Source organism: Piliocolobus tephrosceles, chromosome 5, assembly GCF_002776525.5.
Source record: "Piliocolobus tephrosceles isolate RC106 chromosome 5, ASM277652v3, whole genome shotgun sequence".
Taxonomy (NCBI): Eukaryota; Metazoa; Chordata; class Mammalia; order Primates; family Cercopithecidae; genus Piliocolobus; species Piliocolobus tephrosceles.
Window position 1 is genome coordinate 6304163 of NC_045438.1, and position 14977 is coordinate 6319139.

The window sequence follows — 14977 nt, forward strand, 5'->3', positions numbered from 1 at the left end:
GGGAGGGGCGCCCGCCATCGCTGAGGCTTAAGTAGGTAAATAAAGCCACTGGGAAGCTCAAACTGGGTGGAGCTCACAGCAGCTCAAGGAAACCTGCCTGTCTCTGTAGACTGCGCCTCTGGGGACAGGGCTCAGCTAAAGCAGCAGAAGCCTGTGCAAACGCGAACGACTCTGTCTGACAGTTTTGAAGAGAGCAGTGGATCTCCCAACACGGAGGTTGAGATCTGAGAAGGGGCAGTCTGCCTGCTCAAGTGGGTCCCTAACCCCTGAGTAGCCTAACTGGGAGACATCCCCCACCAGGGGCAGTCTGACACCCCACACCTCACAGGGTGGAGTACACCCCTGAGAGGAAGCTTCCAAAGCAAGAATCAGACAGGTGCACTCGCTGTTCAGCAATATTCTGTCTTCTGCAACCTCTGCTGCTGATACCCAGGCAAACAGGGTCTGGAGTGGACCTCAAGCAATCTCCAACAGACCTATAGCTGAGGGTCCTGACTGTCAGAAGGAAAACTATCAAACAGGAAGGTCACCTATACCAAAACCCCATCAGTATACGTCACCATCATCAAAGACCAGAGACAGATAAAATCACAAAGATGGGGAAAAAGCAGGGCAGAAAAGCTGGAAATTCAAAAAATAAGAGCTCATCTCCTCCTGCAAAGGAGCACAGCCCATCGCCAGCAACGGATCAAAGCTGGTCAGAGAATGATTTTGATGAGATGAGAGAAGAAGGCTTCAGTCCATCAAACCTCTCAGAGCTAAAGGAGGAATTACGTACCCAGCGCAAAGAAACTAAAAATCTTGAAAAAAGAGTGGAAGAATTGACAGCTAGACTAATTAATGCAGAGAAGGTCATAAACGAAATGACAGAGATGAAAACCATGACACGAGAAATACGTGACAAATGCACAAGCTTCAGTAACCGACTCGATCAACTGGAAGAAAGAGTATCAGCGATAGAGGATCAAATGAATGAAATGAAGCGAGAAGAGAAACCAAAAGAAAAAAGAAGAAAAAGAAATGAACAAAGCCTGCAAGAAGTATGGGATTATGTCAAAAGACCAAATCTACGTCTGATTGGGGTGCCTGAAAGTGAGGGGGAAAATGGAACCAAATTGGAAAACACTCTACAGGATATCATCCAGGAGAACTTCCCCAACCTAGCAGGGCAGGCCAACATTCAAATTCAGGAAATACAGAGAACGCCACAAAGATACTCCTCCAGAAGAGCAACTCCAAGACACATAATTGCCAGATTCACCAAAGTTGAAATGAAGGAAAAAATCTTAAGGGCAGCCAGAGAGAAAGGTCGGGTTACCCACAAAGGGAAGCCCATCAGACTGACAGCACATCTCTCGGCAGAAACTCTACAAGCCAGAAGAGAGTGGGGGCCAATATTCAACGTTCTTAAAGCAAAGAATTTTAAACCCAGAATTTCATATCCAGCCAAACTAAGTTTCATAAGTGAAGGAGAAATAAAATTCTTTACAGATAAGCAAATGCTTAGAGATTTTGTCACCACCAGGCCTGCCTTACAAGAGACCCTGAAGGAAGCTCTAAACATGGAAAGGAACAATAGGTACCAGCCATTGCAAAAACATGCCAAAATGTAAAGACCATCGAGGCTAGGAAGAAACTGCATCAACTAATGACCAAAATAACCAGTTAATATCATAATGGCAGGATCAAGTTCACACATAACAATATTAACCTTAAATGTAAATGGACTAAATGCTCCAATTAAAAGACACAGACTGGCAAACTGGATAAAGAGTCAAGACCCATCAGTCTGCTGTCTTCAGGAGACCCATCTCACATGCAGAGACATACATAGGCTCAAAATAAAGGGATGGAGGAAGATCTACCAAGCAAATGGAGAACAAAAAAAAGCAGGGGTTGCAATCCTAGTCTCTGATAAAACAGACTTTAAACCATCAAAGATCAAAAGAGACAAAGAAGGCCATTACATAATGGTAAAGGGATCAATTCAACAGGAAGAGCTAACTATCCTAAATATATATGCACCCAATACAGGAGCACCCAGATTCATAAAGCAAGTCCTTAGAGACTTACAAAGAGACTTAGACTCCCATACAATAATAATGGGAGACTTCAACACTCCACTGTCAACATTAGACAGATCAACGAGACAGAAAGTTAACAAGGATATCCAGGAATTGAACTCATCTCTGCACCAAGCGGACCTAATAGACATCTATAGAACTCTCCACCCCAAATCAACAGAATATACATTCTTCTCAGCACCACATCGCACTTATTCCAACATTGACCACAAAATTGGAAGTAAAGCACTCCTCAGCAAATGTAAAAGAACAGAAATTATAACAAACTGTCTCTCAGACCACAGTGCAATCAAACTAGAACTCAGGACTAAGAAACTCAATCAAAACCGCTTAACTACATGGAAACTGAACAACCTGCTCCTGAATGACTACTGGGTACATAACGAAATGAAAGCAGAAATAAAGATGTTCTTTGAAACCAATGAGAACAAAGATACAACGTACCAGAATCTCTGGGACACATTTAAAGCAGTGTGTAGAGGGAAATTTATAGCACTAAGTGCCCACAAGAGAAAGCAGGAAAGATCTAAAATAGACACTCTAACATCACAATTAAATGAGCTAGAGAGGCAAGAGCAAACACATTCAAAAGCTAGCAGAAGGCAAGAAATAACTAAGATCAGAGCAGAACTGAAGGAGATAGAGACACAAAAAACCCTCCAAAAAATCAATGAATCCAGGAGTTGGTTTTTTGAAAAGATCAACAAAATTGACAGACCACTAGCAAGACTAATAAAGAAGAAAAGAGAGAGGAATCAAATAGACGCAATAAAAAGTGATAAAGGGGATATCACCACCGACCCCACAGAAATACAAACTACCATCAGAGAATACTATAAACACCTCTACGCAAATCAACTAGAAAATCTAGAAGAAATGGATAATTTCCTGGACACGTACACTCTCCCAAGACTAAACCAGGAAGAAGTTGAATCCCTGAATAGACCAATAGCAGGCTCTGAAATTGAGGCAACAATTAATAGCCTACCCACCAAAAAAAGCCCAGGACCAGATGGATTCACAGCTGAATTCTACCAGAGGTACAAGGAGGAGCTGGTACCATTCCTTCTGAAACCATTCCAATCAATAGAAAAAGAGGGAATCCTCCCTAACTCATTTTATGAGGCCAACATCATCCTGATACCAAAGCCTGGCAGAGACACAACAAAAAAAGAGAATTTTAGACCAATCTCCCTGATGAACATCGATGCAAAAATCCTCAATAAAATACTGGCAAACCGGATTCAGCAGCACATCAAAAAGCTTCTCCACCATGATCAAGTGGGCTTCATCCCTGGGATGCAAGGCTGGTTCAACATTCGCAAATCAATCAACGTAATCCAGCATATCAACAGAACCAAAGACAAGAACCACATGATTATCTCAATAGATGCAGAAAAGGCTTTTGACAAAATTCAACAGCCCTTCATGCTAAAAACGCTCAACAAATTCGGTATTGATGGAACGTACCTCAAAATAATAAGAGCTATTTATGACAAACCCACAGCTAATATCATACTGAATGGGCAAAAACTGGAAAAATTCCCTTTGAAAACTGGCACAAGACAGGGATGCCCTCTCTCACCACTCCTATTCAACATAGTGTTGGAAGTTCTGGCTAGGGCAATCAGGCAAGAGAAAGAAATCAAGGGTATTCAGTTAGGAAAAGAAGAAGTCAAATTGTCCCTGTTTGCAGATGACATGATTGTATATTTAGAAAACCCCATCGTCTCAGCCCAAAATCTTCTTAAGCTGATAAGCAACTTCAGCAAAGTCTCAGGATACAAAATTAATGTGCAAAAATCACAAGCATTCTTATACACCAGTAACAGACAAGCAGAGAGCCAAATCAGGAATGAACTTCCATTCACAATTGCTACAAAGAGAATAAAATACCTAGGAATCCAACTTACAAGGGATGTAAAGGACCTCTTCAAGGAGAACTACAAACCACTGCTCAGTGAAATCAAAGAGGACACAAACAAATGGAAGAACATACCATGCTCATGGATAGGAAGAATCAATATCGTGAAAATGGCCATACTGCCCAAGGTGATTTATAGATTCAATGCCATCCCCATCAATCTACCAATGAGTTTCTTCACCGAATTGGAAAAAACTGCTTTAAAGTTCATATGGAACCTAAAAAGAGCCCGCATTGCCAAGACAATCCTAAGTCAAAAGAACAAAGCCGGAGGCGTCACGCTACCTGACTTCAAACTATACTACAAGGCTACAGTAACCAAAACAGCATGGTACTGGTACCAAAACAGAGATATAGACCAATGGAACAGAACGGAGTCCTCAGAAATAATGCCACACATCTACAACCATCTGATCTTTGACAAACCTGACAAAAACAAGAAATGGGGAAAGGATTCCCTATTTAATAAATGGTGCTGGGAAAATTGGCTAGCCATAAGTAGAAAGCTGAAACTGGATCCTTTCCTTACTCCTTATACGAAGATTAATTCAAGATGGATTAGAGACTTAAATGTTAGACCTAATACCATAAAAACCCTAGAAGAAAATCTAGGTAGTACCATTCAGGTCATAGGCATGGGCAAGGACTTCATGTCTAAAACACCAAAAGCAACAGCAGCAAAAGCCAAAATTGACAAATGGGATCTAATTAAACTAAAGAGCTTCTGCACAGCAAAAGAAACTACCATCAGAGTGAACAGGCAACCTACAGAATGGGAGAAAATTTTTGCAATCTACTCATCTGACAAAGGGCTAATTTCCAGAATCTACGAAGAACTCAAACAAATATACAAGAAAAAAACAAACAATCCCATCCAAAAGTGGGGAAAGGATATGAACAGACATTTCTGAAAAGAAGACATTCATACAGCCAACAGACACATGAAAAAATGCTCATCATCACTGGCCATCAGAGAAATGCAAATCAAAACCACAATGAGATATCATCTCACACCAGTTAGAATGGCAATCATTAAAAAGTCAGGAAACAACAGGTGCTGGAGAGGATGTGGAGAAATAGGAACACTTTTACACTGTTGGTGGGATTGTAAACTAGTTCAACCATCATGGAAAACAGTATGGTGATTCCTCAAAGATCTAGAACTAGATGTACCATATGACCCAGCCATCCCACTACTGGGTATATACCCAAAGGATTATAAATTATGCTACTACAAAGACACATGCACACGTATGTTTATTGCGGCACTATTCACAATAGCAAAGACTTGGAATCAACCCAAATGTCCATCAGTGACAGACTGGATTAAGAAAATGTGGCACATATACACCATGGAATACTATGCAGCCATAAAAAAGGATGAGTTTGCGTCCTTTGTAGGGACATGGATGCAGCTGGAAACCATCATTCTTAGCAAACTATCACAAGAAGAGAAAACCAAACACCGCATGTTCTCACTCATAGGTGGGAACTGAACAATGAGCTCACTTGGACTCGGGAAGGGGAACATCACACAATGGGGCCTGTCATGGGGAGGGGGGAGGGGGAAGGGATTGCATTGGGGAGTTATACCTGATATAAATGATGAATTGATGGGTGCTGATGAGTTGATGGGTGCAGCACACCAACATGGCACATATATACATATGTAACAAACCTGCACGTTATGCACATGTACCCTAGAACTTAAAGTATAATAAAAAAAATAAAAAAATAAAAAAATAAAAAATGAAAAAAAAAAAAAGAAAATTATTTTCTTTAGGAATGTTGAATATTGGCCCCCACTCTCTTCTGGCTTGTGGGGTTTTTGCAGAGAGATCTGCTGTTAATCTAGTGGGCTTCCCTTTGCTGGCAGGCAGGAATGTATAAGTCTGCTGAAGCTGCGCCCATAGCTGCCCCTTCTCCCAGGTGCTGTGTTCCAGGGAGATGGGAGTTTTATCTATAAGCCCCTGATTGGGGCTGCTGCCTTTCTTTCAGAGATGCCCTGCCCAGAGAGGAGGAAGCTACAGAGGCATTCTGGCTATAGCAACTTTGCAAAGCTGTGGTGGTCTCTGCCCAGTTCGAACTTCCTGGTGGCTTTGTTTATACTGTGAGGGGAAAACCACCTACTTAAGCCTCAGTAATGGTGGATGCCCCTTCCCTGACCAAGCTCTAGTGTCCCAGGTCGACTTCAGACTGCTGTGCTGGCAGCGAGAATTTCAAGTCAGTGGATCTTAGCTTGCTGGGCTCAGTGGGGGTACAGTCTGCTGAGCTAGACCACTGGGATCCCTGGCTTTCAGCCCCGTTTCCAGGGGAGTGAACAGTTCTGTCTTGCTGGTGATCCAGGCGCCACTGGGGTATGAAAAACACTCCTGCAGCTAGCTCAGTGTCTGCGCAAACGGCCGCCCACTTTTGTGCTTGAAACCCAGGTGGCATAGGTACCCGAGGGAATCTCCTGGTCTGTGGGTTGTGAAGACTGTAGGAAAAGAGTAGTATCTGGGCTAGAGTGCACCATTCCTCACGGCACAGTCCCTTACGGCTTCCCTAGGCTAGGGGAGGGAGTTCACTGACCCTTTGTGCTTCCCAGGTGAGGTGATGCCTCATGCTTCTGTTTGCCATCTGTGGGCTGCACCCACTGTCTAACCAGTCCCAATCAGATGAGCCAGGTACCTCAGTTGGAAATGCAGAAATCACTCACCTTATGTGTTGATCTTGCTGGGAGCTGCAGACCGGAGCTGTTCCTATTTGGCCATCTTATGCAAGACTTGATCCCAGATGCTTCAAGGAATCTTTTATACACAAGAACAACACATGATCCTCTTTGCACTTTCCTAGAAGACAGATAGGGAATGAATTAGGGAGCCCTGATTTTCTTTTCTGGTATACAGTGGTTATAGAGTATTCCTCTGTTTAGCCTTAGGCTGTTATAATCCAGAGAATACAGTGATATTTCATATAAAAACAATAAAAAAAGCAACTCAATACCTTGCATTTGTGTTATGCAATAGTTTATAGCAAAACAGACAGGTACTTGTTTTGATGCTGAGTCACTTTGAACTCTGTGCTATCCCTTATCAAAGTCTAACAGGGAAGTGGTAGTTTAGGAAAATGGAAAGTCATGCTATTGATTTCGTAGGTCCTGGGAAAATGATAGAAAACATTATTACATAATAATTAGTGAAGACCAAAGAATCCCCATAGATAATTTTTCACTTTTGAAAATTTTGGTGTTTAAAGAAATTTCTACCATCTTTTAGAGCATGAATCTCCATTATTCAAAATTTTTAGTATTATAAAATATTCTGGTTTATTAATTTTAACTTTACTTTTAACTTAAAAATATATTTTATAAATACAAAACAATATATGTAACTTTCAGGTGGGTTCTAAAGCATAATAATTAATGAACATCCATATAACCAGCTAGCCCAAGACTTAGACTATTACTAGTAGTGAGCCTATGAGTTCTTCCCCTGTTTCCATTGTCAGAGTAAAACCTTTTTCCCAGAAGATGTTGATAACACCTAAATTTCTAATAGCAAAATACTAGAATCAATTCAAATGTCTATTAATGGGTGAGGAATAATTTATGGCTTATTTATTGAATAAAATATTAAAATAATGACGAGTGATGTATAACAACTCAAGATTAAAATAATGACTTGAGTGATGTATAACAACATGGATGCAATTTGGAAGCATAATGTTGGGTGAAAAAAGTTTCGAGAAACTACCTGTAACATGATTCTATTTTTATAAAGTCCACAAATAAGGAAAACTAAATAATATATTGTTTGGCAATGTATGTTAGTAAACTATAAAATATAGTAAGAGAATTATAAATGGATTGCTATTAGATTTACTTATTTGAGTATTATAGATTCTATACTTCCATAGGACATTATTAGAAGAAATTATTAGATGTCACTTATGCCATGAAAAATAAAGGTAGCTAGTATGCTGGCCATAAGGTCAAATATAGACATTGTGATTGCCCATACGTAGTTCATAACTTTACCTTCTTTACACAATTATTTTCACTAAATTTATCCCTTAATATTATGCTCTCAACATAAATAAGAAAGACATAAAAACAGATTTTGCAGTTTCTGCTGTCATTATTCACTATGACTTTTAAAACTTCCCCCATGTCCATTCTAATGACAAGAATCCTTAATATGTAGATCATGGACTCCTAGAGGTTCCAAGGATAGGCTTGAAACAGTTCATGAATCTCTGAAAATGTCTATAAAATTTCTGTGATTTTCTTTTTCCTTTTTTTTTTTTTTTTTTTTTACTGCCAGGTGTTTATTCCCTCACATGTGGGTGGTTCACATACACAGCACACACAGGTGCGGACACTGTGGGAAAGGGCAGCACTCCTGGCTTCGGACGGGAGGATCTTAGCCTCAGGGTGTCAGAAGGGAGAGGATGGTTTCTCTCCTGCCCTCACTAGGGCCTAGGGGACCCAGCAGCAAATTCCACCCCTTCCACCTCTCAGCCAAGGAGAAGCCACCTTAGTGACATCTAGTTCCAAGGTTATACTAAGCGTAGAAGGGAGTGGCCTGGTCCCAACCGTTACAGGGTGAAGATATAAATGGTAAAGGAAGGTATAGTTTGGATGAGGCCACAAGAAGGGGCAGATGACACCATCAGAAACATGCGCAGGAGAGGGGCAGTTACTGGGTTTCTGGGCTGCTTAGTCCCCGGCTTGGGGAGGAAGGATAGGGAAAATGGATGGGGCTCATTGGCATTGATGATGTCCACGAATTTGGGCTTGAGGGAAGCATCACCCACGAGGAAGCCCTCCATCTCAGGCTGGCTGGCCAGCTCCTTGCAGCTTGCCCCGATCACAGAGCCTCCATAAATGATACGGGTGCTCTGAGCCACCGCATCAGAGACGTTGGACTTAAGCCGTTCTTGGAGCTTCTGGTGTACTTTCTGGGCCTGCTAGGGTGCTGCAGTCTTGCTGGTACCAATGGTCCACCTGGGCTCATAGGCCGGGATGACCTTGCTCCAGTCCTTCACGTTATCTGCGATGGCCTTCTTCTGCTCGAAAACAAACTTCTCAGTGATGCCACTTCCCTTTCAGCTAGCTTCTCCCCAATGCAAGCGATTACTCTGAGTCCCTCTGCCAGAGCATGAGTCACTTTCTGCTCAATCAGCTCATCTGACTCCCCAAAGACATGCCACTCTCTGAGTGCCCCAGGACCCCAGACTGGCTTCGCAGTCTTTGATCATGCCAGGGGTGATCTCCGCAAAGGCCCCGTTAGTTACTTTGTATCAGTTCTGCACAGTCACAGCAATCTTCAGCTCTGGCTTCTGGGGCAAAGTCGATATAGGCAGCGCGGGTAGCGCAAACCACCTCAGTGTCGGCCGGCATCTTGGCCGCGATCAGAATGCTGATGAGCTCCACACTCTTCTTCCGTCCGTTCATCTTCCGGTTCCCCCATGAAGAACTTCCTGGAGGGCGCCATGGCGCTGGAGCTGAGGCGCTGAAGGTCAGTGTCAGCCTTCTGTGATTTTCTAGGCTGGGGATTATAGGTTTTATGATATTCTAAAAGGAATCATGTTAAAAAAATGTAAGAACCTGTGTTGTAAGATTAGTATGGACAAAAGCTTAAGGTTCGTTTCTCTTGAAAAATTGATTTGCTTCCTCATAGCAGATACTAAAAATTTATTACACATCACAGTTTTCTTTATTCTTAGCCACTAGGAAGCTCAGAGTTCATCTAATGCTTATTCATAATAACCATATTTGTCTTTAAGTCTGGCTTATTTTCTTCCTTTTCACACTCCCTTTTTTTTGAGTTCTTTTAAATTCTTATTCTATAGAACATATGTGGAGTTTTATAGGCATCTGCTGTTTTAACCTGCTGTAATACATGAATAATAATGATCAGTCTTGACATGTTTTACATTTTAGAACCTTAAATTATAAAGAAAAAAGAATATTATATCTTAGTCTATACACTAATTAAAAAATACATTTTTAAATTGTCTTTCTGAGCTTGGTTGGAAGACTAATTGTAAACCAAACATGACAGGCTGCTTGATAGAATTGTAATTAATGAATGTTGGCCAGAAACCTCCTCTAGCTACTTCCTTACTTGGCTCCCATTTTGCTTCTCTGGCTCTCATGCTGGTTGGTGCTGTCTCTTCTGCCTCTAACCTTGTTTATCCCATTGCTTTTCAATTCTAACTGTGCACATCCTTGCTAGAGAATTTGACACAAGCTCCCTGCGCTTTTCCCTCATTTGTGGGTTTGTACACATGTGTAGCATTCATTCTGTTTTACTCCAAATCTGCAAAGCAAGGCAGGAAAGTGCCTTCAGTTGGGCCTTTCTTTACCTGAATGAGACCCAGGTGCAGTAGAGGAGAAATACAAGGTGTAGAGAAAACAATCAAGACAAAGAAAAAGAGGAGACACATTAGTTTAAAATGTGATTTAAAAAGGCAGGTGAATTTTTAATAAACATCAGAAAAGAAGATGTTTATTAAACAAATGACCCCAAAGGCGAAAATAAAAGAAATAAGCTAATGTTTAAGGAAAACAAGTAAAGTGAGAATGTGTGAGAAACTATAGAGAATAAGAAAGGATTTACTAGTAGACAGATAATAGTATGCATTAGCTGAGGGAAGATTGGATATGAATATTGTGCTCAGTATGGAAATAAGTCAGACAAATATGGGCATGCCAGAAAGTTCATGATTCTGTGCTTACATTATTTTAATTATATTTTTAAAATCCCTGGAGCTTTTGCTCCTTTACTATTGGGTGTGTAGTGTAGAAAATGAAATTCTAATCATTGTCATTGAAAGTGAATTAAGCCCATTTCTTTCCTCATTCTACTTTCTTTATATCAACCAAATTATCTATTACACTTTGGTGTTGTTTATCTTTCTCAATGTAAAAAGAAAGCTATGCACAAAAATACAGACACCTATTGTACAGGCAGTGGAACCAAGTAAGAGACTTCAGGGACCTAAAATTGAATTTGTTAAAGCAACTTAATAGTAATATAAAAAATCTTTTACATTTACTAATGGGAAATTGGCTGTACAGGCATTTTAAAGGCGGTAAAACTAAAGACTTCTGTAGGGAATTAGAGTAAGTTAATAGCTTTGCTTGGCTGAGTGATTAAGAAAGTCTACAAAGAAAGCAATAATACATTTGGGTGTGCCTGACATTCTCCATTAGGACAAACCTGAAGTATGTGTTATTTGCTGATATTCAAAGAAATACTTGATATTCAAAGAAATACTATGTTAATAATACTAAAAGTAACTTTTTTTCCATTGGCATGCTCACATGTACAATATGAAATTGCTTTTTGAGAAGTTAAAGGAATACATAATTGAACTCGGATTAGAGAAGGTTTGTATGTTTCCGCACAGTTCCAATGTTGACATAGGACAGTGCTCATTGAATTTGCTCAATATATCTGTACATTTATATTTACAGTTAAGTACATTGATATCTATGTTTTAACATTGTTTTACTTATTTAATGAATAAAGTATTTTTTTTTTTCCTTTTCAAGAGGATATTACCACCTTGTTTGACTTTGAAAGTCACTTCCCAGAAGCTAATTTTCTCAAATGCAAGGGAAGACTATCTCCCAGGAATCTTTGCTCAACAGTTTTGGGATGATATCTCAAAAAGGATTTTGTTTTACCATTTCTATCACATCATTGTACACTGACAGATCACTGAGCACACTTGGATGATTCCATTTGGTACAGAGGATATTATGAGAAAAATCCCAAATTATTTTTCAAACTGATGTTTTTTTGTTATCCATGTGACATTATATTTTACCAACTTTTGTTTACTATAATTTTGTACCACAGTATAAATAATGAATATTTTAGTTTGATCCAGCAGTAAGTAAGTATATTTGCTGAGGGCAACCCAAGTAATTGGCTCACTGCATTCCTGAAGCTTATCTTATCAAACCGATATCAGACACTGCTGAAAGATGGAGGTGGGGGGAACTATCCCTGTTATTCAAGGATTTGTCATAGAAAGAGGCTTTGTCTAAGCAAAGAAGGAAACTCTGTCATTTCTTCTTAAGTTGCTGATCTAGTTTAAGAAACAAAGTATATTTGCTCAAACTTATTTTTTAAAAAAGTGCAGGCAGCTCTCCCACTGTTTGTTCCTTTTCTGTCCAGACATTTTTCCTAGAATGGAAAACTGAAATTAAATCACTTTTAATGGAAGTTAGGGTAATGGTGATTGAGAAAGAGAGCCAGATGAAGAGAAAGAAAATAGATAGCATTACAGGATGGAGGAGAAGAAGGATAAGAATAGGGAGAAGGCAATACTTAAATTTCTATTATAAAAGGAAAGTAGCAAGTGTTAAACAATCTCTCTCTACTGTAAATAGAAACCATAGAAACAGACATTCACCTGCTCTCTATTTATTTGTGGGTAGTTGTTGCAGCAACTGAGTACTTGTTAGCCAGCGATGTTGAAAAAAAAATGAGTACAGTAGTGATTAAGGAAAACATTTAAGAATTAACTCTACTAATAAGCCAATGAGTTGATAGTTTGATTTTAAGGAATGGCTACACAAAGTGTATGACAATTTTCCTTGCTTCTTCATTTTTTGATTTAGGCATTGGTTATGTTTAATCCAAATTTATTAGCTATCATGCGCTGATACTTTGCTAGTGAGTTATATTAGCAGATTATAACTTTGAAACAGAATTTTCATTCAATGTTATTATGTAGAGAGTTTCTGAATGTGTGTTTTTGATGGATATGTAGTTGTGAGTAATGGTTGTAGTTATATTGGGAAAGAATAAGACTGTTAGAAATTTTATAATGTGGATGATTATTAAGCATTCTGTGAGGTCAACTGAAGTTGGATATTTGTGTATTGATTTCTTAGAACAATTTTTGACCTCTCTTAAAGTCACCACTATAACTTAACTTCTGATTAGTAAAGAATTAAATTATTTGTCAGAACTAAATTCTTCTTGGAAGGCCAAGCAGCAGCAAACAAAATCAGTATTCTTAACTCTTAAAAACAACTCTTGACTCTACTTGCCCTCTGATTACTGCACGTGAATCTCTACTATACAGCAAAACTCTGAAAAAGTTGTCTATACTCAGGGTCCTGTTCTTTTCTTCTCTCTCTGATCCCCCACACCACAATTTTAAAATTTTTATTATAAAAAAGTTCAAACATATAAAAAGGATAGAGAACAGTACCACCAGGTACCGTTACTCAACTTCAGCAATTCTCAACATATGGCAATCTTATCCCATCCTTATATTAATATTTCTTCTTCCCACCCAATCTCTACCCACTATGGTGTTATTTTGAATCACATCCTAGACATCATATAATTCTATCTGTAAATCCTTTTGTAAGTGTATCTAAAATACATGAAATAATCTTAATAAGCAAACGTAATTATAAAACAATCACCCCTAAAAAGTAAAAAAAAACCCTAATATTACCAAGTATCCAGGGTAAAACTTCTCACAGTTTTAGTTTGTTTTTTATGATTTGTTTGAATCCAAATTTTTGTGGGTATATCTTCTTGTTGCTTGTTCATCCACATAAAGTCCATTTGTTATAATTGGTTGATTTGTCTCCTTTAATCTCGTTTAATATGGATCTTCTCTCTGCGTTAGTTTCCTTGCAATTTATTTCCTTTGCCTGTGGAGTTTCCCACAATCTGAATTTGCTGACTCATTCTCTCCTTAGCACACTGCAGTTAGACTATTCTTACTACTCTGGGAAGCTGCTCTTATCAAAAGTCACCAAGGAAATTTCACATTGTAATACCTGTTGGTCAGTTTTTAGTCCTCATTTTAGTTATCTACATTATTCTTGATGTATAATAATTATACGTATTTATGGTGTACATGCGATATTTTGATTCATGCATACAATATGTAATGATCAAATCAGGGTAATTGGGATATCCATCACCTCACTGATCGATTCTTCATGTTGGGAACATTCCAAATTCTCTCTTCTAGGTATTTTGAAATATATAATTACTGTTAAGTATAGACATCATACTGTGCTGTTAAACATTAGAACTTATTCCTTCTGTCTAACTGTATGTTTTTACCCAATAAACCTCTGTTCATACCCTTCCCCACTACTCTTCCCGGTCTCTGGTAACCACTGCCAACATTATTTACCACTTGATAACTCATTGTCTTTAATAAACTTTCTTTAATTGATTTCCAGTACAGCTGATCTCCAGGTTTCCTTCTATACCACTGGCTGAGGCATTTTTTGCTGATTCTTTCTGTTTTACTACTAAATGTCAGAGTGCCCCAGAGTTCTAACTCTGGTTCTCCCCTCTCTCCGTCCTCACTTTCTTGGTCATCTCATTCAATTTGAGACATGTATACTCAATGATCTACTTGACATTGCCATATGCAAATGGAAGTTTTCAAATTCCAGACATTTCCAATAACTCTCAAACTGAGCTCTTGCATTCATTCCATGACCCAGTCCCGCAAAGATTCCCCCAGCTCTGTCAACAGCAAATATCCTCCATTTGCTCAGGTCAAATACCTTGGAATCATTCTGATTTCCATTTTCTTTTCATGCCTCATTTCCAGACTCATTGCTTTGCCTCTTCCTTCGGCAGTATCCACAAATGAACCGTCTCTTACCAGCTCCTGTCCCCATCTGGTCCAACCCACCTTGAACTTTCAATCTGGCTTAGAGTGATAGTTTCTGTAACCCTTATCTTAAATACAGGCTATGCTTAACCCAGCAGGCAGAGTGACCCCATTAAAATGCCAAAAAATTAAAATTACTTCTCTGTTCAAAATCCTCCAGCAGTTTTCTGTCTGACTTAGAGCTGAATTCTTAGTCTCCTTGCAGGGACTTTCAAGGCCCTAGTTATCTCTCATTTACACCATCACTTCTCTGACTTAATTCCTCATTTCTTTTTCCTTGGCTTTTTTGACTTCTGCCACAGGACTTTTA

At 39.2% G+C, this 14977-nt stretch overlaps 1 protein-coding gene and 1 pseudogene across 1 annotated transcript in view; one reads left to right on the forward strand and one right to left on the reverse strand.

The window, feature by feature from the left end:
- FRK (fyn related Src family tyrosine kinase) overlaps positions 1–14977 on the forward strand; it is a 169462-nt gene that overhangs the window by 66503 nt on the left and 87982 nt on the right. The window lies entirely within an intron of this gene.
- Positions 8587–9518, reverse strand: LOC111547254 (annotated as a pseudogene).